Source organism: Mobula birostris, chromosome 19 (genome assembly GCF_030028105.1).
Source record: "Mobula birostris isolate sMobBir1 chromosome 19, sMobBir1.hap1, whole genome shotgun sequence".
Classification (NCBI taxonomy): domain Eukaryota; kingdom Metazoa; phylum Chordata; class Chondrichthyes; order Myliobatiformes; family Myliobatidae; genus Mobula; species Mobula birostris.
Genome location: NC_092388.1, coordinates 40,412,641 through 40,436,072, shown reverse-complemented (window position 1 = coordinate 40,436,072; position 23,432 = coordinate 40,412,641). Strand labels below are relative to the sequence as shown.

Genomic DNA, 23,432 nt, shown 5'->3' with positions numbered 1-23,432 from the left:
AGGAAAGCGGTGATGTTCTCTCCAGGGAACTTGAAGCTCTCTACCTCAACACTGTTGATTTAGACAAGAGCAAGTGTACAACCCAACTTCCTTAAGTCAATAAGCAGCTCTTTGGTTTTGCCGACAAAAAGAATGTTATCTAGTAGAATGAAATTTAGAAACTTTCTGAAATATAGCCAAGGAAGCCATCACCTCAGCCACAGCTAAGAAAAATGTAATAATGACTGTGGGAGTCAACTGAGGCCTTGTGCAAAACTCAACAGCAAAAAATAGAATGAATAGCCAATCAAGATGCACAATATGCAGTAGCTCATCTCATCAGTTTAATGAGGACCTCAGACCCAAATGACCTTGGCACATGTTCTAAGTGTATCGCTTATCATGTATCCAAAAAAAGCTAATATCCACCACTAAGCACATCTTTCCCTCCCCCCCTCTCTCTGCATTCCGCAGGGATTGCTCCCTACACAAATCCCTTGTCCATTCGTCCCCCCCATTCCTCCCCACTGATCTCCCTCCTGGCACTTATCCGTGTAAGCGGAACAAGTGCTACACATGCCCTTACACTTCCTCCCTTACCACCATTCAGGGCCCCAAACAGTCCTTCCAGGTGAGGCAACACTTCACCTGTGAGTCGACTGGGGTGATATACTGCGTCCGGTGCTCCCAATGTGGCTTTTTATATATTGGCGAGACCCGACGCAGACTGGGAGACCGCTTTGCTGAACATCTACGCTCTGTCCGCCAGAGAAAGCAGGATCTCCCAGTGGCCACACATTTTAAATCCACATCCCATTCCCATTCTGACATGTCTATCCACGGCCTCCTCTACTGTAAAGATGAAGCCACACTCAGGTTGGAGGAACAACACCTTATATTCCGTCTGGGTATAAGGTGTTGTTCCTCCAACCTGATGGCATGAACATCGACTTCTCTAACTTCCGCTAAGGCCCCACCTCCCCCTCGTACCCCATCTGTAACTTATTTTTATGCACACATTCTTTCTCTCACTCTCCTTTTTCTCCCTCTGTTCTTCTGAATATACCTCTTGCCCATCCTCTGGGTCCCCCCCCCCCTTGTCTTTCTTCCCGGACCTCCTGTCCCATGATCTTCTCCTATCCCCTTTTGCCTATCACCTGTCCAGCTCTTGGCTCTATCCCTCCCCCTCCTGTCTTCTCCTATCATTTTGGTTCTCCCCCTCCCCCTCCCTTTCAAATCCTTTACTCATTCTTCCTTAAGTTAGTCCTGACGAAGGGTCTCGGCCTGACACGTCGACTGCACCTCTTCCTACAGATGCTGCCTGGCCTGCTGCGTTCACCAGCAACTTTGATGTGTGTTGAATCAATATTAAGGCCTCAATCCAGAAATTGGTAGATAAACCATAGCACTGCCTTTTCAATTAGACATCAAGGTTTCTGTATTATTTGATTAATATTAGAAGGCTAGAGTATATCAAGAATAAAAAGTGGATGTGTTCCTCTCTCTCTGCATTTAGAGCTCACACTAAGCCAAAATTAGTCACTGAATAAATGCCAGGAGTATCCTATTACCCCCGTGCCACCAGGGAACATTCAGAATATTGTAACCAGTTATTTCTGTTATGAATTCCAGAAAAGAGTCTGTTTACTGTTCCTGTGGTGAAACTTCACATACTATTGGAAATGCACTGATCTTAGCTTCTGGTGGTGTTTTTAGGAGTTTTTTCTTCACAGAGAATGAATGCACACGCAGACAGGTCAAAGCAGTCATTACTTTGGCAGACAGGAACAGACAGCAACTCTCTCCAATGAGAATGGACAGATTGTGACTGTAGAAAACAGTTGTTCTGACCTTCAGACAGAGAAGATTTTTTTCACTGAAATATTTTCTGTCATGTTCTGAATTTATTGTTGATGCTCTCTTTTGGTTTGTACAGTCAAGGCAATTCCGTCTAATAGATTCTCACAACAGAATGCATTGATATCATCAACAGTTCTTTGATCATGCTCCTTAGACGTAACTCTTCAAAGTATAAGAAATAACACCAGGCTTCCCACCAAATATATGGGAACGTGATGCAAAGAGGCTTGACGAGGATGAGTCAGATTACAGTGTGGAGGATGTGAGGTAACACTATATTCTGTGGAGAGAAAAATAGCTGAGTAGTTTATGTAAATCAGAGAATTGGGATTTTTGATGATCAAAGGGCTCTTGGCACCTGTGTACATAATTCACTGAAAGCCAGCAAACAGATACAAGCAGGTGGTGAGGTATATTGTCTTGTGTTGCTTGAGGGTCAAAGCTCAAGGATAAATATGTCTTATTGCAATTATTTAATGCCCCAAATTGACAACACAATTTTGGCCTCATTAGATCACAAGATCACAAGACAAAGGAGCAGAAGTAGGCCATTCTGCCCATCGAGTCTGGTCCGCCACTCCACCATGAGCTATTCTCCCATCTAGTTCCAACTTCCAGCTTTTTCTCCATATCCCTTGATACCCTGACTAGTAAAAAATACTTCTTGTCTTGCGAAGATTCACTCATTTTTTTCCTGAAATGGAGGGATGTAACATGCGGAGAGATTGAGTAGGTAGGCCTACATTCTTTAGCAGTTAAAGGAATGAGAGGCAACCTCATTGAAATGTGCACGTTTGGCAGGATCTATGCGGAGAGAAGATTTTGGTCTTGGTTGAGGGATCTGGAGGAGTAAAGGGATGTGAGGATATGGCAGGAAAGTGATGTTACACTAAAATATCAGCTATGATGTTGTTCAGCGTTAGAACAAGCTCAAGGAGCTGAATAGATACTCTTGTTCATATCTGTATGTTCTTCAGTATTTGGCACATCTGTACTCCACCTACAATCTGATTAAGTGGCAAATAATTGGAGTGCACTGCTTCAGTTAGTGTTAGAAGCTGGGTTGCTGATAGCACTTAAGCAATGATTGGACGAACACTTGGCTCATAGAGGGCAATGGACCAAAATCTGGAAAATGGGGTTAATACAGAAGGGATGTCAGTGTAGATGAATTAGACTGAATGACCTTTCCCTGATGTATGATTCTATGATTTTGAGATTAGTGCTTAAATTAAATGCTTGTATGTTAACTAGGCAAATGACTATTATAATCTGAATCAGGTTTATTGTCACTGACAGAAGTTGTGAAATTTGTTGTTTTGTGGCAGCAGGCATGACAGATTACCCGAATTACAATAAAATAAATAATTGTGCAAAAGAGGATTAGTGAGGTAATGTTCAAGGACCATTCGGAAATCTGATGCCACAGTGCCAGAAGCTATTCAGTGCGGGTCTCCAGGCTCCTGTGCCTCCACCCTGGTGGTAGTATCGAGGAGGAGGCATGTCCTAGATGGTGAGGGTCCTCAAGGATAGACGCTGCCTCCTTGAGGTGTCCAAGATGGTGAGGAGACCTGTTTGTGCCCCTGATGGAGCCGGCTGAGTCTGCAACCCTTTGGAGCCTTTTAACGATTCTGTGCTTGGCGCCTCCACACCAAAGAGTGATGCAGTCAATGAGAATGCTCACCACAGTACATCAGTTGAATTTTTTTTATATATAAAGAGTTTTTGGTGACATATCAAATCTCCTCAGACTCCTAATGGAAGTATAGCTGTTGGGATTGCATCAGTATATTGGGCCCAAGATAGATCCACTGAGAGATCTGATGACCTATTTGAAGGATCTCAGTGTGAAAGGTTGACTGTTTATTCATTACATTAGATGCTGCCCAATCTGCTAAGCTGTTCCAATAATTTCTGTGTATTACTCTGGATTTCTAGCATCTGCAGAATCTCTTGTGCTTAGATCCACTGAGATTTTGACGCCCAGAAACTTGAAGCTGCTCACCCTTTTGAACAATGACCACTCAACTGATATGTGCTCTCCTGACTTCCCCTGCCAGAAGTGTACAATCAAGTCTTTGGTCTTTCTGACATGGAGAGCAAGGCTGTTGCTGTGACACAACTCAATCGGCAATCCATTTTGCTTCTGTATACCTCCCCATCACCCTCTGAGATTCTGCCAACAGCAGTGGTGACATCAGCGAATTTAGAGACAATGCTTGAACTATACCTAGCTACACAGTCATGTATGAAGACACTTGTCTAAGCATGCATCCTTGAGGTGCACTTGCATTGACTGTCAGCGAGGAGACGTCATTACCAATCCGTACTGATTGAGGTCTCCCAATGAAGTTAAGAATCCAGCTCCAGAGGACGGTACAAAGGACTGGGTTTTGAAGCTTGTTGAAGGAATGATGGTGTTGAATGTCAAGCTGTAATTGATAAACAGCAGCCTGACAGAAGTATTTCTGTTGTCTGGATGGTCCAAAGCCCAGTGGGAGATTGTGTTCGCTGTAGATCTGTTGAAGCAGTAGGCAAATTGCAGTGGGTCCAGTGCAGGTGCTCAGACAGGAATTAATTCCAGCCATCAGCAGCCTCTCAAAGCACTTCATCACAGTAGATGTAAGTGCCACTGGGCAACAGTCATTTCAGCAACTCAACCTGCTCTTCTTAAACATCGGTTATGATTGATGCCTTTTTGAAGCAGATGGGAATCTCCAACTGCTGAACTGAGAGGCTGAAGATGTCCTTGAACACACCAGCCAGTTAGTTGGCACAGGCTTTCAGTACCCATCTACGTACAGAGTCAGGGCCTGATGCCTTCTGACAGTTCGCCCAACTTTAATGTTCAGATGTCAGCTTCGGGGTTTGATATCATAGGGTGTAGTTATCCTCCCTTTAAAAGCATGCGTAAAAGGTGTTGAGATCACCAGGGAGTGACACATCACTGCAAACGATGTTTCTATGTTTCACCTTATAGGAAGTAATGCTCTGCAAACCCTGCCACGGCTAACGTGCATTTGATTGTGTCTCTGACTTCACATGGAATTACCTTTTCACTCTCACAATGGTCACCTTGTAGGTCTTGTTGAGTTCTGGATCACCAGCTGTAAGTGCCACAGATCTAGCTCTCAACAGACAGTAAATCTCCTGATTCATTTGAAGCTTCTGGTTTGGGGACATTGAAGGCACACATTCATCCACACAGGTCTTGATGTATTAGTGGCACATTTATTCAGATCTGAAAATGAATTGCTGAATATGGTCCAGTCGACCAATTTAAAGCAATCTTGTAACACTCCTCTGCCTCCCTTGATCACATTTTCATGGACCTCTCCACAGGACTGCAGCCTTCAATCCCTGCCTAATTCTATTAAACAAATACTTGGGTACTTAATCCAACTATCCTGTCACATTAATTTGGGCTGGATCTCATTTTATGCTTTTCAAACAGGTTTTAAAAACGCCTTTATATTTTCACATTTTATTGGTTATTTTAATCTTTATTTGGTGCTGAACAGAACTATGAAAAGTCTTCATCTCACTCAGGAATTTGCCAGCTTCATGTGATGTATGCATTGTTTTTCATTGAATGTCAATGTACTAATTCATTAAGTGTGCTGAATGAAGTTTATGAATTTTTTCCCCTGGTGACTCATCAAGTTCACAGTCTGGTGTTGTGCAATTACTTCCCTCCAATCAAAAACACTGTAAAGGAATTCAGTAAATCGCTATCTCATGTACAGTTCTTGATATACGGTAAACACATCTCCAAAGCCACATTATTCTTTGTAAAACACCTCTTAACAATTAAGAAGTCCTGAAGAAGGGTCTCAGCCTGAAATGTCGACTACCTATTCACTTCTATAGATGCTGCCTGACCAGCTGAATTCCTGCAGGATTTTGTGTGTGTTGCTTTGGATTTTCAGCATCTACAAACTTTCTTGTGTTCTTGATAATTAATTTAGATGTAGTATCATACACCTAGTACTCCTCAACCAATGTAATTAGAACAACCTGTCACCTGGAAGACAATCTATTCTCCTAATTACTTAATACAACAATCTGATCATCTCCAGCTCTGTGCTCCTCTGAATACTAGAGGCTTACTCAATTAAGCCAAACTGGTTTATACAAAGAATTTTCTCATGGTCCTCTTTGCAATTGTTTCAAGGCCACAATATCACTTGCTGTGAATGGTAGCAAAAACTGACAGAATACTCCAGGTCAGGTTTAGACAAGGTACTCAGCTGTCAAAGAACCAATCCTAACAGCCTATTTGCTCCTGCCATTTGGCATTTCATTTGAATGCCCACATCAGACTCCCTGAACAGGCGATGTACACTTAAGCTCCAGGACAGCAAGAGGACAGAGGAACTGATTCGTGGGATGTTCCCAAATGCTCCTTGAAAACATGCAACTTCTGGCAATCCTCCTCCTTCCTCCCCCCCATATCCAGCAGGAACAGAGCCTACAGATCCCACATTATTAAAAACACAACTGGTGCCCTTGAAGAAATCTGCTGTTAATAGTACATTAAGTCCAGTCTATTATCAATGTGGCCAATATTTAATTGCCCTTTGAGACAGTCTAGCAGGCCACATGTGTATAAAAGCACTAAATAAAACAACCAGCTGGACTGCAGCTCACTTACCACAATCTTCTCCCGCCAACCTAAAATGAATACCAACTATCATTACTACTATGTGCACATTCAAGAATTAACTTTTAAAAGAAATTCTCCCTATAATCTGTAGAGAAATTAAAGGGGTCACTAGACGACTGGTTACATGAACAATTAGGAAAATTCACGATGTACAGAGGCTTACAGGCTGATACAGGCTCATTATCACTCTTGTTCCTGACCTAGTTGTTCATTAGCTCCCTTTCTACCTTGCTGTCAATTACACATCTGACATTGCATCTCAATGCCTTGTGAAACTATCACCCTGAGGTCATCGGGCTGGCAAGTAAATATTTCAAAGCTTTCTGTACAAAACTTGCTCCTTGAGTCAGCCCCACCTACTCACCGACAACATTCAAATCTCTGACTAGAAGATATTAAATTAATACACTGGTTCTTACACTGCATTTTCAACAGACTATCAGCCACATATTTCTCAGCTGCTGACACTTGCTTACCTTGTTTTCTTCCTTATTGACGACACTACAATTCTGCTGCAGCCATTTACAGGAAATGATGACTGACTTGTAGCAATGCCCGACTAAATCTGGATGCCTTCCAACAAACTGTTGGCAAATCTTACTGTACATTATTCTGCAACAGTGATGACGTAGCTACCAACCCTCAATGTATCTGCCTATCTGACAGCAAGCCAGCCTTTTTAGTGTAGTTTTCTCTGCCGTTGATCCAGTCACAAACTAACCCTGCAACTGAATCCGTTATCTTTACAACATAAATCCATAGCATCATACTTTATAGAAATAGTACTCTTTGATACCAAATGTGGAATTCTGGACAAAGTCTTAATGCTTCTCCCCTACAGAAAATGTCATTCAAAAATAAATGTCTGCAGCCAGAGTGCCATCATTTACTTTGTGAGTGGATAAGAATCCCAATGCACTAACCATGGGATAAGGGCATGGCTTTGCAGAAAATGCAAAGGCTGCCATTGCTTGCAGAGTCTGCTAAACTACAGCCCAGAATGGCTGAACAAAGGTGATCATGAGATCTTTTAACTGCATTCATTTAACAGTCACATTATCAATCTTGCTTCTCAGGCTGTAATTCTAAAATGAATATCCAAACAAAAATTAAAAAACTAAACTCAAGAAAATCTGCAGATGCTGGAAATCCAAGTCAACACACACGAAATGCTGGTGGAACTCAGCAGGCCAGACAAACAGTTGACATTTCAGGCTGAGGCGCTTCTTCAGGACTGAGAAGGGGGAAGATGTCAGAATAATAGGCAGGGGAGGGGGAAAAGCCAGCTGGAAGGTGATAGGTGAAGCCGGGTGGGTGGGAAAGGTCAAGAGCTGAAGAAGAAAGGATCTGATAGGAGAGGAGCGTGGACCATTCGAGAAAGGGAAGAAGGAGGGGAACCGGGGGAATTAGTAGGCAGGTGAGAAGTAAAAGGTCAAAGTGGGGAATAGAGGGGAGGAGGGATTTGTTTTCCAGAAGGAGAAATATTTATTCATGCCATCAGGTTGGAGGCTACCCAAACAGAATATAAGATGTTGCTTCACCTTAGCACAAGAGGCGGCCAGGGACTAACACCTCAGAATAGGAATGGGAATCGGAAGTACTAAAAATCAAAAATACAGGTTGAACATCACTAATCCGGCACCATTGGGACCTGAGGAGAGCCAGATTAGTGAAAATGCCAAATTACAGAAGGATCACATTAAGCATAATCAGTGCTGGATTATGGAAAGGAATGGATTACAGGTAGTCGGGAGGGGGAGGGGTTGGATGGTGAACCAGAATCAGGTTTAATATCGCCAGCATATGTCGTGAAATTGGCTAACTTTGCAGGAGCAGTGCAATGTAATACAATAGAGAGAAAAAGAAAACTGAATTGTAGTATGTAATAGTTAAATTAGATCAGTGCAAAAAATAAGAAACAAAACAAGTATTGAGGTAGTGTTCATGAGTTCAATACCCATTCAGAAATCCATTCAGAGAATGTAAAAGAGGTGAAGAGAATTAGTGTAGCATTTCCATGCTGTAGTTCTCGTTGACTCTATTGGGAAAGTATATGTGTGGACAAGTGATTAAGGTGTTGGTCTAGTGATCTGAAGGTCACTAGTTCGAGCCTCAGCTGAGGCAGCGTGTTGTGTCCTTGAGCAAGGCACTTAACCACACATTGCTCTGAGACGACCCTAGTGCCCTTCCCTTGGACAACATCAGTGGCATGGAGGGGGAAGACTTGCAGCATGGACCCAAATCCATGGTCTCACGAGACTAACGGATGCCTATAAAAGCACACTCCTCTCATTTGACTAGGACAATGCAAAACTTCCTTTATGGCTTATCACTTCCTCTGGCATTTCCCTAAGCAGCAGCTATTTGAAATCTTGACAAGCTTTATCTTAGTTAGATTAACATAACATGCTGACTCATTCCATTAATAAGGCCATTGACTTTCAATCATGCCCACTATGGCTGTTTCTAGATCGTCAGTTATACAATACAAAAGGTCTTTCGATCTATCTGGAGGTTATGCTATGAGCAAGAAAATGAAGTCGAATATACAAACCAAAGAAATTAAACAAACTTTCTGAATTATGGACTAAACTTGAGGGTTTTAGATTGTTGTAAAAATTCAATTAGTTATAAAGATCTGCTCTCTCATCTGACCACATGATGACCACTGCATACTCAACATATTATCTACAGAAATAGCAGTAAGTTACAGCAGTTTCTGAAACTGTAAGGTTTTCAAACAAGCCAGCATTGATCCAACTCTCTCATAAACTCAAATATATTCCTAAGCACTTTATAGCCAGGAATGTTCAGTCACCGGCAAACATAGCCGCCAAACTGGTTATGGCAAGAGCCTACAATAACAATGTGATGAGAATCAGGTAATTGGTCTTAGCAATTCTGAGATAAGTATTAGACCAAATACATATGATAATTCCCCTTCCTCAAAAGCATAAGGATCTTTTATCTCTATTTCAGCAGGCCAACATGGTATTGATTTAATGTCTCATCCAAAGGACAGCAGTGCTGTCAGTCCCCAGCACCACTACAGGATTGCACTGGACAGTCAGGGTACGCTTTTGGTCAAAATGCTGGAAGGGAAATGGAACCCACAGTATTCTGATTCAAGGTATGAGATTCTGCCAACAGCAGTGGTGCCATGATTAACACAACACAAAGAAAACGAAGGCAATCAATTGCTGTATTGAGTTCTAGTGAAGCAGCCCACACTGCCATACCCACAGAACCATTTCTCATATTTGCATCACCATCCATGAACCACATACAAAATACACCCACCCAAGGAAGTTCGCTGCAAGTGGCCCATGAAGTTCTCAAGATTGGCCCCTCACCTCCTGAATCTGTAAGCTTTCATGTTTTGAGCAGGTTCAAATGAGAGAATATTCTCAACTTCTGGTGTTCTTAACCGGACTGTGATTCCACAATTGTGTCCCTCACAATCCTGTCCAGTTAGGTCATCATAATATTTAGGTGCGGATGGATTTCCATCTTTATATTCCTGCCTTTGCCCATTACCAACCTGAGTTTAAAAAGTGAAATGGAAGTTATCAAACAGATCATATTTTCTGAAGAATCAAAGAGGAGGAACATGATGGTTTGAATATGACCAAGGTTTAGATTCTTTTATGGTTTCTCAATGCCCGGGGGTGGCGGGGGGGGGGGGGGGAGGAGATTGTGAATCCACTTGCAATAAGGCCTACGATTCAGCTGAGTAAAAATGTTTAATATTTAGTCTCTACAGCAATAAGGACAATGTTAAGAAAGAATTTATAGCTTCAAGGTTACTCTGTCTTCAGGAACTTACCAAATCATTTTGTAACCTCTTATTAAAGAGATATGTAGGAAAGTAACCAAACAGCCCAACAAATCTGCCTCACATTCCTCATACAAGAGGACCATGATCAATCAATTCCTGTGGCTTTTTTAAAATTCCACTTACAAGGGATTACAAAACTGCAAACTCATGCAGCTTTAGAATCTCCTGGGAGTGAAATAAAATACCATGCTATCAACAACAGAAAAACAACAAAGCAAGTCCTCATTTGTAGGAGTGGGGCACAGCTGCCATTATGTGATTCCAGTCCAAGTGCACTGGAGAAAAAGATGTCTAGGCACTGATTAATACTTAAAAATAGGCATCTCATCAAGTTACACCATGGTTTTCTTTCCATCTCCCTGGTCAGGTGACAGCAGCTTTCTCTACACTCCCCGAGATATCTTAGTCAGCATATTTTTCCAAAACTATCTCGGTGATCCATCTGTGTCAACATAGTACAGTTGGTTGATTCTATATTAACAACATTCTTAAGCAGTTAAAGCAACATAAGGCATTTCATTTTGTCAATAGAATAAGTTATATTTGGCACAATAAAGTGAACCATCGGTCTCTACTGCATCATGCCCCTCTAATCCATACAATACCCATTCCCACAGCCAAACTGCATTTGTCACCCCACACTCTCCCTTTCTGCCACACTCGCTATCTTTTCCCTTCCTCCTCAGAGATACTAACCCCTCTCCATCTATCAATACTTGTTTTCACCTGCCCTGTGGCATCTACACTAATATATCATCCATTCAGAAATGCAACCACATTATAATTTTATAGCTAATAAGTTAAAGAATATGTATAATATTGAGGCTAACAATGCCATCTACAACATAAGACTATTAAATGTTTCCCTAATACATTAAGATGGACTCAACCTCACGATCTACCTTGTTATGACCTTGCACACCTTACTGTCCACGTGCACTTTTCTTCTGCACTCTGTTACTGTTTTACCTTTACTAATGCACTGTTGTAATGAATTGAACTGTATGGGCAGAATACAAGACAATTTTCTCCACTATAACTCAGTACGTATGGCAATAATAAACAAATTTACCTTTTTTAAAATAATTACCAAGTCATTCCTGCCTGTGGCCAACAAACTTTACAACTCCTCCCTTGGAGGGTCCAGACATCCTGAGCCAATAGGCTGGTCCTGGACTTATTTCAGAATTTACATATTACTATTAACTATTTGTGGTTCTATTACTATTTATTATTTATGGAGCAACTGTAACGAAAACCAATTCCCCCCCCCCCCGCCGGATTAATAAAGTATGACTATGACAATGGCAATTTATTAATCATTGTAAACCATGTTTCCCCGCTCACATTTTGTCATCTACTGCACGTCTGCTCTATCAAATCATCACTGAATCTCATCTTCATCCTCACCACGTGGCGCTCCCACCTATCTATCCTACCCGTGAAGGTTTACTGATGACCTCCTCCTCACTTCCTCTTTGTATTTCCTCTCCCCCTCTCCCTCAGGGGTTTACAGCCCCACATCCCTTCTCTCCTCTTAACCCACCTCCTTTGCAGCGCCTTCTCACTACATGCAGTTCACTTTCCCTTTCAACTAAGCAGCCAGTAGGAAGCGGGAAGGGGCAACCCTCAGACCTTTGGCGGCTGCACACCACCGTGACCCGGGCAAAGCGGACGTCTGACGGAGCACCAACGCCCCACTCCCGGTCACAAGCTTTCAATCCCGCCCAGGTCCGGTACACGTGTGCATCTGCGATCTCCCACTGATCATAGATCCTCATACCCTCCTCTCGCAGGTATTCGTACCACTACCTCCGAGCACATTTCCCTCCCAGTCCTCTCCCGGGGTCGAGCACTACGTCCCCCCTCTCCCCCCCCCCCGCCTTGCTCGGGCTCGGACATTTCAGCCGCTTCCACGCCCCCACCCCTGGAACGTACATTCATCCCACCCCATTCCTCTCCCAGGAGCGCGCAACCTCCGCATCTCCCCACACTTATCAAAGACATAAGACATTCTGCACCTGGAAATCTTAATCAACACACACAAACTACTGTAGGGTCTCAGCAGGTTAGACAGTCTCGATGAAGGGTCTCGAGACGAAACGTCGACTGCTTATTGCCTGGCTTGCCGAGTTCCTCCAGCATTTTGAGCGTCACACAGTTTTCTCCATTTCTCTCGGGCACACGCTCCCCTCCTCCCTCCACACGCACGCCAGGCACCCCTCGCACCTCAGTGATGTCTCCAGCGGGCGAGGCGAAAGACCTGGGCGGTTTGTAGCCAGACTAGTGTCTGGTTATTCCACCGAACGACAACCAGGCTCGGGAACGCACAGAGCCTCGTCCCTGCGGCGAAACGAGCAACCCAGGAAGACAGCGCTTCCGTTCTGCCCCTTACCCAGAAGAAAACACAACAGCGCCCCAGCTCAAATTCTCACTTCATATTTGCTGTGGCTTTTTTTTCTCTGAGAATTTCCTGCCTTCTTTAACACTCTTACTGGGTATTGTTTATCCTTCTGCGTGCATATTTCCACTCTAAATTCAAATACTGATATCACAGCCCTCAAAATAACCAGAACGAAACAAACAAAGTTATTTACCTTTGCTAACAACTAAATTACATTGAGCTTGAATAGCGATAGAATTAAAGACGTAGATGACCTTTTCCGATCTCAGGACACCGCAGTCAACGAGGTACTTCTGGAAGTATGACCTGTTCAAAAAGGACAGGTTACACCTGAACCCGAAGGGGACCAATATCCTGGCGGGAAAGTTTAATAGAGCTGTTAGGGAGGGTTTAAACTAATTTGGCAGGGGGATGGGAACAGGAATGACAGCGGAGGAAGGGGAAAACAGAAATAAATCTAGGATAGTGAGCAGTAAAGATGTCAGGAAAGACAGGCAGGTGATGGGGCAAATTTGTAGCCATTGGGATGAGTTGCAGTGCAATGAAGTTGCAGTGAAACCAGAGCGAAAAGTACCAAATGCTGGTCTTAAGGTGTTATACTTAAATGCACGCAGCAAAGGAATAAGGTGGATGATCTTGAGGTACAGCTACAGATTGGCAGGTATGATATTGTGGCCGTCACTGAGACGTGACTAAAGGATGCATGTCTCTGGGAGGTGAACGTCCAAGGATACACGGTGTATCGGAAGGATAGGGAGGTAGGCAGAGGGGGAGGTGTGGCTTTATTGGTAAGAAATGATATTAAATCATTAGAAAGAGGTGATATAGGATCGGGAGGTGCAGAATCTTTATGGGTTGAGCTAAGAAATAGCAGGGGTAAAAGGACCCTGATGGCAGTTATAAATAGGCCTCCAAACAGCAGCAGGGATGTGGACTACAAATTACAACTGGAAATAGAAAAAGCTTGTCAGAAAGGCAGTGTTATGATAATTGTGGGGGATTTTAACATGCGAGTGGATTGGGAAAATCAGGTCGGCACTGGATCTCAAAAGAGAGAATTTGTAGAATGTCTGCGAGATGGCTTTCTAGAACAGCTTGTTGTTGAGCCCACTAGGGGATCGGCTGTACTGGATTGGGTATTGTGTAATGAACCGGAGGTGATTAGAGAGATTGAGGTGAAGGAACCCTTAGGAAGCAGTGATCATAACATGATTGAGTTCATTGTGAAATTTGAAAAAGAGAAGCCGAAATCTGATGTGTCAGTATTTCAGTGGAGTAAAGGAAATTACGGTGGCATGAGAGAGGAACTGGCCAAAGTTGACTGGAAAGGGATACTGGTGGGAAAGACAGCAGAGCAGCAGTGGCTGGAGTTTATGCGAGAAGTGAGGAAGGTGCAAGACAAGTATATTCCAAAAAAGAAGAAATTTTCGAGTGGAAAAAGGATGTATCCGTGGTTGACAAGAGAAGTCAAAGCCAAAGTTAAAGCAAAGGAGAGGGCATACAAGGAAGCAAAAATTAGTGGGAAGACGGAGGATTGGGAAGTTTTTAAAAGCTTACAAAAGGAAACCAAGAAGGTCATTAAGAGGGAAAAGATTAACTATGAAAGGAAGCTAGTAAGTAATATCAAAGAGGATACTAAAAGCTTTTTCAAGTATATAAAGAGTAAAAGACAGGTGAGAGTAGATATAGGACCGATAGAAAATGATGCTGGAGAAATTGTAATGGGAGATAAGGAGATGGCAGAGGAACTGAATGAGTATTTTGCATCAGTCTTCACTGAGGAAAACATCAGCACTATACCGGACACTCAAGGGTGGCAGGGAAGAGAAGTGTGCGCAGTCACAATTACGACAGAGAAAGTACTCAGGAAGCTGAATAGTCTAAAGGTAGATAAATCTCCTGGATCAGATGGAATGCACCCTCGTGTTCTGAAGGAAGTAGCTGTGGAGATTGCGGAGGCATTAGCGATGATCCTTCAAACGTCGATAGATTCTGGCATGGTTCTGGAGGACTGGAAGATTGCAAATGTCACTCCGCTATTTAAGAAGGGGGCGAGGAAGCAAAAAGGATATTATAGACCTGTTAGCTTGACATCGGTGGTTGGGAAGTTGTTGGAGTCGATTGTCAAGGATGAGGTTACAGAGTACCTGGAGGCATATGACAAGATAGGCAGAACTCAGCATGGATTCCTTAAAGGAAAATTCTGCCTGACAAACCTATTACAATTTTTTGAGGAAATTACCAGTAGGCTAGACAAGGGAGATGCAATGGATGTTGTATATTTGGATTTTCAGAAGGCCTTTGACAAGGTGCCACGCATGAGGCTACTTAACAAGATAAGAGCCCATGGAATTACGGGAAAGTTACATATGTGGATAGAGCGTTGGCTGATTGGCAGGAAACAGAGAGTGGGAATAAAGGGATCCTATTCTGGTTGGCTGCCGGTTACCAGTGGTGTTCCACAGGGGTCCGTGTTGGGGCCGCTTCTTTTTACATTGTACATCAACGATTTGGATTATGGAATAGATGGCTTTGTGGCTAAGTTTGCTGACTTTACGAAGATAGGGGCTGGTAGTGCTGAGGAAACAGAGAGTCTGCAGAGAGACTTGGATAGATTGGAAGAATGGGCAGAGAAGTGGCAAATGAAGTACAATGTTGGAAAGTGTATGGTTATGCACTTTGGCAGAAAAAATAAACAGGCAGACTATTATTTAAATGGGTAAAGAATTCAAAGTTCTGAGATGCAACGGGACTTGGGAGTCCTCATACAGGATACCCTTAAAGTTAACCTCCAGGTTGAGTCAGTTGTGAAGAAGGCGAATGCAATGTAGGCATTCATTTCTAGAGGAATGTGATGTTGAGACTCTATAAGGCGCTGGTGAGACCTCACTTGGAGTACTGTGGGCAGTTTTGGTCTCCTTCCTGATGGGAATCAGGTGCCTATGATTAACTCAAACAAAACAAGGGACAGCCGGAAGACCTGGAGTCCTGAGTCCATGGACCTAACCGTGAGCCGGAATGCGGACTTCACGGACCGGACCATGACTTCTTCAGGACTGGAAGAGGAAAGGTGCCAAAACAAAAAGGTGGGGGAAGGAGAAGAAGGCTAGCTAGAAGACAATAGGCGAGGCTAGGTGGGTAGGAATGGTAAAGGCCTGGGGAGGAAGGAATCTGCTAGGAAGAGAGTGTGCACCAAAGGAGAAAGGGGAGGAGGGGACCCCGGGAGGGGTGATAGGCAGGTGAGAAGAGGTAAGAGGTAGAGTGAGAGTAGGAGGGGAGGGGGACTGAATATTTTTTAACTGGAAGGAGTCATGCTATCAGTTTGGAGGATATCCAAATGGAATATAAGGTGTTATTCCTCCAGGCTGAAGGTGCCTTCATCATAGGACGCCATGGCCTGACACAGCAGAACGGAAATGGGAATTGGAGTTAAAGTGTTTGGCCACTGGGAAGTTCTGCTTGTGGCGGATGGAGCGGTGGTGCTCGACGAATCAGTTCTGCACTAATAACAGAGATGGTCAGTTCAGTTTAATCACAGGGAGAATGACTTTTCTGAAGTTGGAAGGTTTAACACTAACTGCAGGAAACTGCCAAATGCCCAGATGGAAGATGATGGCTTGCTCCTCAAGATTATAAGGATTTAATTGGAACATTGGAGGAAGCTACGGATGCTTGGGATGGGGAATGAAAGCAGTACGCATCTTAAAGCTGAGTGTCACTCCAGTGTGGGCACTATGTAAATAAATCACCTATTCTGCATTTGCTTTCCCCAGTGTAGTGGAGAATTCATTGTGAATACTTTTTTACACAATGGCTCCTCTGCCATTCATCCTATTGTCTGTCAAACTGATTAGGAAGCCAACTACAGTTGCAGCTTCCAGTTTACCAATATGACTTGCCTGAGCCTCCTGAATGTCCAGATGCTCTTCGTGGATAACCTATCCCTAGCTCTTCCTGGTCCATTGGATAGATGTAAAGAAACATCACTTAACTCAACGATTACTTTAACTGGTGACTCCTGTCTGTGTTCCGATCTGCATATATTCATATTGGATCCAGACGATTGATTCTTGGGATTCTAGTTAATTTTTGCTCAGTTCACATCTCTAAAAGACTTTTATCTAGCTATCACCTTTAGGATTTCCGACAACCTAAACTATAGACCATAAGACCATAAGACCAGAAGACAAAGGAGCAGAAGTTGGCCATTCGGCCCATCGAGTCTGCTCCGCCATTTTATCATGAGCTGATCCATTTTCCCATTTAGTCCCACTCCCCCGCCTTCTCACCATAACCTTTGATGCCCTGGCTACTCAGATACCTATCAATCTCTGCCTTAAATACAACCAATGACTTGGCCTCCACTGCTGCCCATGGCAACAAATTCCATAGATTCACCACCCTCTGACTAAAAAAATTTCTTGGCATTTCTGTTCTGAATGGGCGCCCTTCAATCCTTAAGTCATGCCCTCTTGTACTAGACTCCCCCATCATGGGAAACAACTTTGTCACATCCACTCTGTCCATGCCTTTCAACATTCGAAATGTTTCTAGGAGGTCTCCCCTCATTCTTCTAAACTCCAAGGAATACAGTCCAAGAGCGGACAAACGTTCCTCATATGTTAATCCTCTCATTCCTGGAATCATTCTAGTGAATCTTCTCTGTACCCTCTCCAACGTCAGCACATCCTTTCTTAAATAAGGAGACCAAAACTGCCCACAGTACTCCAAGTGAGGTCTCACCAGCGCCTTATAGAGTCTCAACATCACATTCCTCTAGAAATGAATGCCTACATTGCATTCGCCTTCTTCACAACTGACTCAACCTGGAGGTTAACTTTAAGGGTATCCTGTATGAGGACTCCCAAGTCCCGTTGCATCTCAGAACTTTGAATTCTTTACCCATTTAAATAATAGTCTGCCTGTTTATTTTTTCTGCCAAAGTGCATAACCATACACTTTCCAACATTGTACTTCATTTGCCACTTCTCTGCCCATTCTTCCAATCTATCCAAGTCTCTCTGCAGACTCTCCGTTTCCTCAGCACTACCAGCCCCTCCACCTATCTTCGTAAAGTCAGCAAACTTAGCCACAAAGCCATCTATTCCATAATCCAAATCGTTGATGTACAATGTAAAAAGAAGCGGCCCCAACACGGACCCCTGTGGAACACCACTGGTAACCGGCAGCCAACCAGAATAGGATCCCTTTATTCCCACTCTCTGTTTCCTGCCAATCAGCCAACGCTCTATCCACATATGTAACTTTCCCGTAATTCCATGGGCTCTTATCTTGTTAAGTAGCCTCATGCGTGGCACCTTGTCAAAGGCCTTCTGAAAATCCAAATATACAACATCCATTGCATCTCCCTTGTCTAGCCTACTGGTAATTTCCTCAAAAAATTGTAATAGGTTTGTCAGGCAGAATTTTCCTTTAAGGAATCCATGCTGAGTTCTGCCTATCTTGTCATATGCCTCCAGGTACTCTGTAACCTCATCCTTGACAATCGACTCCAACAACTTCCCAACCACCGATGTCAAGCTAACAGGTCTATAATATCCTTTTTGCTTCCTCGCCCCCTTCTTAAATAGCGGAGTGACATTTGCAATCTTCCAGTCCTCCAGAACCATGCCAGAATGTTGGACAACACTTCTGGGACAATGTTCTGTGGACAGATGAGACAAAAGTTGAACTTTTTGACAAATGCACATTGCTATATTTGGAGGAAACAGGGTACTGCACACCAGCACGAAAACCTGATCCCAACTTTGAAGCATGGTGGAAGGAGCATCATCATTTGGGGCTGCTTCGCTGCCTCAGGGCCTGGACAGCTTGCAATTGTTGAGGGAACAACGAATTCAAAATGGTATCAAGACATTTTACAGGAGAATGTCAGCATAGCAGTCTGTCACCTGAAGCTTAATAGAAGTTGAATTATGCAACAAGACAATGATCCGAAAGACAAGAGTAAATCAACAACAGAATGGTTTAAAAAGAAGTAAATTTGTGATTTGGAATGGCTGAGTCAAAGTCCAGACCTTAATCCTATAGAAATGATGTGGAAAGACCTGAAGCAAGCAGTTCACGCAAGGAAGTCCACCAACATCCCAGAGTTGAAGCGGTTTTGTAAGGAGGAATGGCCTAAAATTTCGCCAAGCCGATGTACAGGACTGATCAATGGTTACCGGAAATGTTTGGTTGAAGTTATTGCTGTTCAAGAGGCTCACACCAGTTACTGAAGGCTAAGGTTCACATACCTTTTCCAACAAATATATGTAATATTAGATCATTTTTCTCAATAATTAACAAGTATAATGTTTTTGTGTAATTTATTTAATTGGGTTCTCCTTATCTAGATTTAGGACTTATGTGAAGATCTGATTACATTTAGGTTATATTTATGCAGAAATAGAGGAAATTCTGCAAGGTTCACAAACTTTCTAGCATCGCTGTACACATAGAACCGTACATAGGGGAACAGGCCCTCTGCCCTAATGTCTGTGCTGAACATGATGCCAAAGAGAACTAAACTGTTTCTGCCTTCACATAATCGCTCTCTCTCACACACACGCACACACAAACACACACCAGTTAAAGTCATCTCCTGCGTGCGTGTCTTTATTTAATTGATATGTAATTGTGCAGAGACACAACAAATAGCTGACGAACCTGAATGTCAAAAAATATCACGAACTGCACCAACAATTATCAGACAAAACAGCGAGAGTTAAACAGCACAAGAAAGCCAAAGGGTCGTGAGTAACAGTGAAAGAGGCACTGAATTTAAAGTGAAAATAACGTGGCGATGACTTCAGTCAGGAAAATTGACAAATTTTGATCATGCTGGAAGGCTGGGAGTCGTATATTAAGAGGGTTGAACTGTATCGTAAGGCGAACAACGTGGAGGAGCCAAAAAAAAGCCTCTACGCTTCTTAGCTTAATGGGTGCAAGAATGCACAGTCTCTTTGGCAACTTAACCACTAAACCACTGGTAATGGCTGAGACATTTAGATTTTACAAAAGGAACCAGTCAAAAAATAAAAGCATTTCTGAATATATTGCAGAAGTGCACAAACTTTCCCAGTACTGTGACTTTAGAGATGGAGGTTAAGGGATAGATTTGTATGTGGCATGCATAGTCAAAGCACGCAAAAGTGGTTATTATCTGAAAGAGACCTAAACTTAGAGTGGGCATTGACCAATGCAATGTCGTTAGAGACTGCAGCAAAGGGTGCAGCTGAAGTACAGAAAAGGAGATTTGAATGTGAAATGCACAAAATATCCCTGAATGGTGCAAAAAAACCCAAAAATGTTATCAATGTGGCAAATCCTCTCATTGATGCAAATGACAGTTGGTTCAAAGAAAAAGTCTACAGAAAGTGTCACAGACTAGGACACATAGAAAGAATGTGCAAGGCAGACAAAAACCCCAACCGAGTGAAAAGTCTCAAACACGAAACTAAGCAAATGCAGTAAGTTACTGAATGAAAAGCAGAATCAGACAACACAGAGTCTGACAATGGTGAGCTGTCATGCCTAGAACTGTGTAGTGTATCTGAAGCAGATCGCAAAATCATCTGGATCACATTACATGTATCCAGCGTAAAACTAAAAATGGAGCTGGATACAGGGTCAGTTTTGACTATAATTCCAGAGGCTGACTACAACACACTGTTTTCTAAGATACCATTAGAAAGGGATCTCAGTGATGCTAAAGACTTACAAGGGAGAAAAAGTGTCTCCCAAAGGCAAACTGAAAGTAAATGTAACATATGGAAGGCAAACACAACAGTTAGAGCTTTATGTATTGAAAATTGGAGGGCCAGCACTTTTTGAACATGAATGGTTGAGAAAAATCCACCTAGACTGGCACTCAATCAAAGCTCTCAGTGTGACAACCACAGGCGACAGCCCATATAGTAGCACTAACTAGAGACTGGCACAGCTGCTTAATGCTAATGGGAAGGTGTTTGAGAAGGGGATTGGTAAACTCAAAGGCATGAACTGGATGAAGCAGCAACAGCAGGATTCCATAAAGCACGTCCAGTGCCTTTTGCACTACATCCTAAAGTGAACACTGAGCTTCAGAGCTTGGAGATGGCTGGAATTCTTTCCAAGGCTGAGTGGAACTGTTGGGCCACACCCATGGTCCCAGTGATCAAGAAAGGGAAGGCCAGAGCCGTTCACTTCCGTGGGGGTTTCAAAGTGAGCATCAACCCGGTGTTGCGCACTGTGCAGTATCCCATGTCATGAATAGAAGATGTTTTTGCATCTTTGGCAGGTGGGGAGAGATTTTGAATGATTGACTTGTCATGAGCCTATCTACAAATGGAGATTGAGGAGTCAAGCAGGAAGTTCCTCACAATCAACATTCACAAAGGACTGTTCCAGTATAATCATCTCATCTTTGGCGTTCCATCCAGCAATTTGGCAAGGATTAATGGACCAAGTGCGCCAAGATATCCCAAGAACAAAATGTAACCTTGATGACATCATTGTGACTGGCAAAAATTATGATGAGCACCCCCAGAACCTTGCTAAAGTGAGTAAAGAGAGCAAAAAGAGAGACGTGTGAGTTTTTCAAGAATGAAATCTCATATTGTGGACATGTCATTGACAAGCATAGTTACATAAGTCACAAGAGAAGACTAAAGCAATGCTATAGGCACCCAAACCCGAAAATGTGTCACAACTTAGGTCATACTTGGGCCTTGTAAATTACTGCCATTGGTTTCTCCCAAACATTGCCACAGTGCTACATCTATTAAATACACTGTTACAGACAGGAGCAAAGTGGGAATGGTCAGAAAGATGTGAGAAAGCATTGAAGTAAACAGAGAGACTATTAAAATTGGATAAACTGCTCATCCATTATGACCCATCCCTGCCCATCATACTGGTGTGTGATGCATCCCCTTCTGGCATTGGAGCTGTTTTGTCACACATTTTGAAAGATGGATCTGAACGCCCAATTGCGTTTGCTTCAAGGTCACTATTGAGCGCCGAATGCAACTACACACAGATTGACTGAGAGACAGTTAGTCTAGTATGGGGAATAAAGAAGATCCACCACTATTTCTACAAAAGCTTACACTAGTGACAGATCATCAGCCCCTTGTGTCCATTCTCAATCCCAGAAAGGGAATTCCAGTGATGACTGCTACTGGGTTACAACGTTGGGCACTATTCCTAGGAGCTCACTCTTATGACATAGGGTTCAAGAGTGCCAAACAAAACAGCAACGTGATGGCTTGTTACATCTTCCACTATTGGCAACTGAAGAAGAAAAGTCTTTGTACTGTGACCCAGCAGAAGTGTTCCATACTGCAATGGTGGACCAGTTGCCGGTAACAAATTCCGAAATACAAAGGGAAACAAGGAATAACCCAACATTGTGAAAAGTCTGTGAAATCACCATGCAAGGATGGTGAGCTTTTGGTAACCCTATGTTTCCAGAGTTCTCAGTGAGGCAAGACCAACTGTTGGTATGTCAAAGAACCCTGATGTGTGGATCTTGTGTTGTGATTCCCTCTAATTGTGTACCAGAGTATTAGAGAATCTGCTTGAAGGACACCTGGATACAGCCAAGATGAAGAGTTTCACCTGAAGCTATGTGTGGTGACTGGAAATAGATAAATAGATTGAAGATTTAGCCAATAGCTGTTTGGGATGCCAAAAATTCAAATGCACTCTCACAGACACTGTTACATCCATGGGTGTGGCCATCATTACCATGGCAACGAGTGCATATTGACTTTGCTGGGCCATTCATGGACTCCATATTTCTGATTGCTATGGATGCTCATTCGGAGTGGCCAGAGATTATACCAATAAAGTCAACTACCTCAGCAAAGACTGTCCCCGGTCTGAGGACTACCTTCACCAGAAATGGCTTACCAGAACAAATTCTGAGTGACAAACGGACCACAATACATGTCAGAAGAATTCCGACTGTTCATGAAGGATAACGGCATCAACATTTCAAGCCAGCTCCTCACCACCCAGCAACAAATGGGTTAGCTGAAAGGTTTATCCAAACCTTTAAGAAATCCATTAAAGTGATGGGCAAGGGGGACATTTCTCTACAGCACAAGGTGAACAACTTCCTTTTTGTGTATCGGAACTCTGTTCATGTGAGGAGAAATCAAACACCCCTAATGCCGTTCATGAGCAGAAACCTAGATCTCACATAGACCTTCTGAGGAAGTACAGAATAAACAGTTCAGTCAGTTGCCAAGTGAATCAGCAAGAAGCTTTGAGATTAGACAGGAAGTCCTAGTGCATGATTACCGAGAAGACAAGTGGACACCCAGTAGGATAGACTACTGGGGTCAAGAGCTAGACTACTGATGTACAGAGCATATGTTGGAAATCAGACATGGAGACGTCATGTGGACCTGATACTGCAGGGGTCCCCAACCTTTTTTGCACCACGGACCAGTTTAATATTGACAATATTGTGGACCGGCCCACCCGGAGGGGGGCGGGGGATGATGTTGTTCAAGTAGGGTTGCCAACTTTCTCACTCCCAAATAAGGGACAAAAGTAGCAGTCAAATACAGGACACTTATGTTTACCCCGGGAAAGACTACCATGACCATGAAGCCTTGTGTGGGCACCTGTGTGCGCATGCGTGACCTGCGCATGCATGTACGTGCCAATTTTTTTCTACAAATCGGTTTTGG

General features: G+C 43.1%; 1 protein-coding gene across 4 annotated transcripts in view; it reads right to left on the bottom strand.

Annotated features, from left to right (window-relative positions):
* nod1 (nucleotide-binding oligomerization domain containing 1) overlaps window positions 1-12,726 on the bottom strand; it is a 65,822-nt gene extending 53,096 nt beyond the window's left edge. For 3 of the 4 annotated variants that reach the window (XM_072283481.1, XM_072283480.1, XM_072283484.1), the window contains exon 1: window positions 12,573-12,726. The gene's annotated coding sequence lies outside the window, so the exon portion shown is untranslated. Of the gene's footprint in view, window positions 1-6,981; window positions 7,076-12,572 lie in introns of those variants that run through there. The other variant, XM_072283483.1, reaches the window with a different exon arrangement.
* Window positions 12,727-23,432: the final 10,706 nt, after the last annotated feature.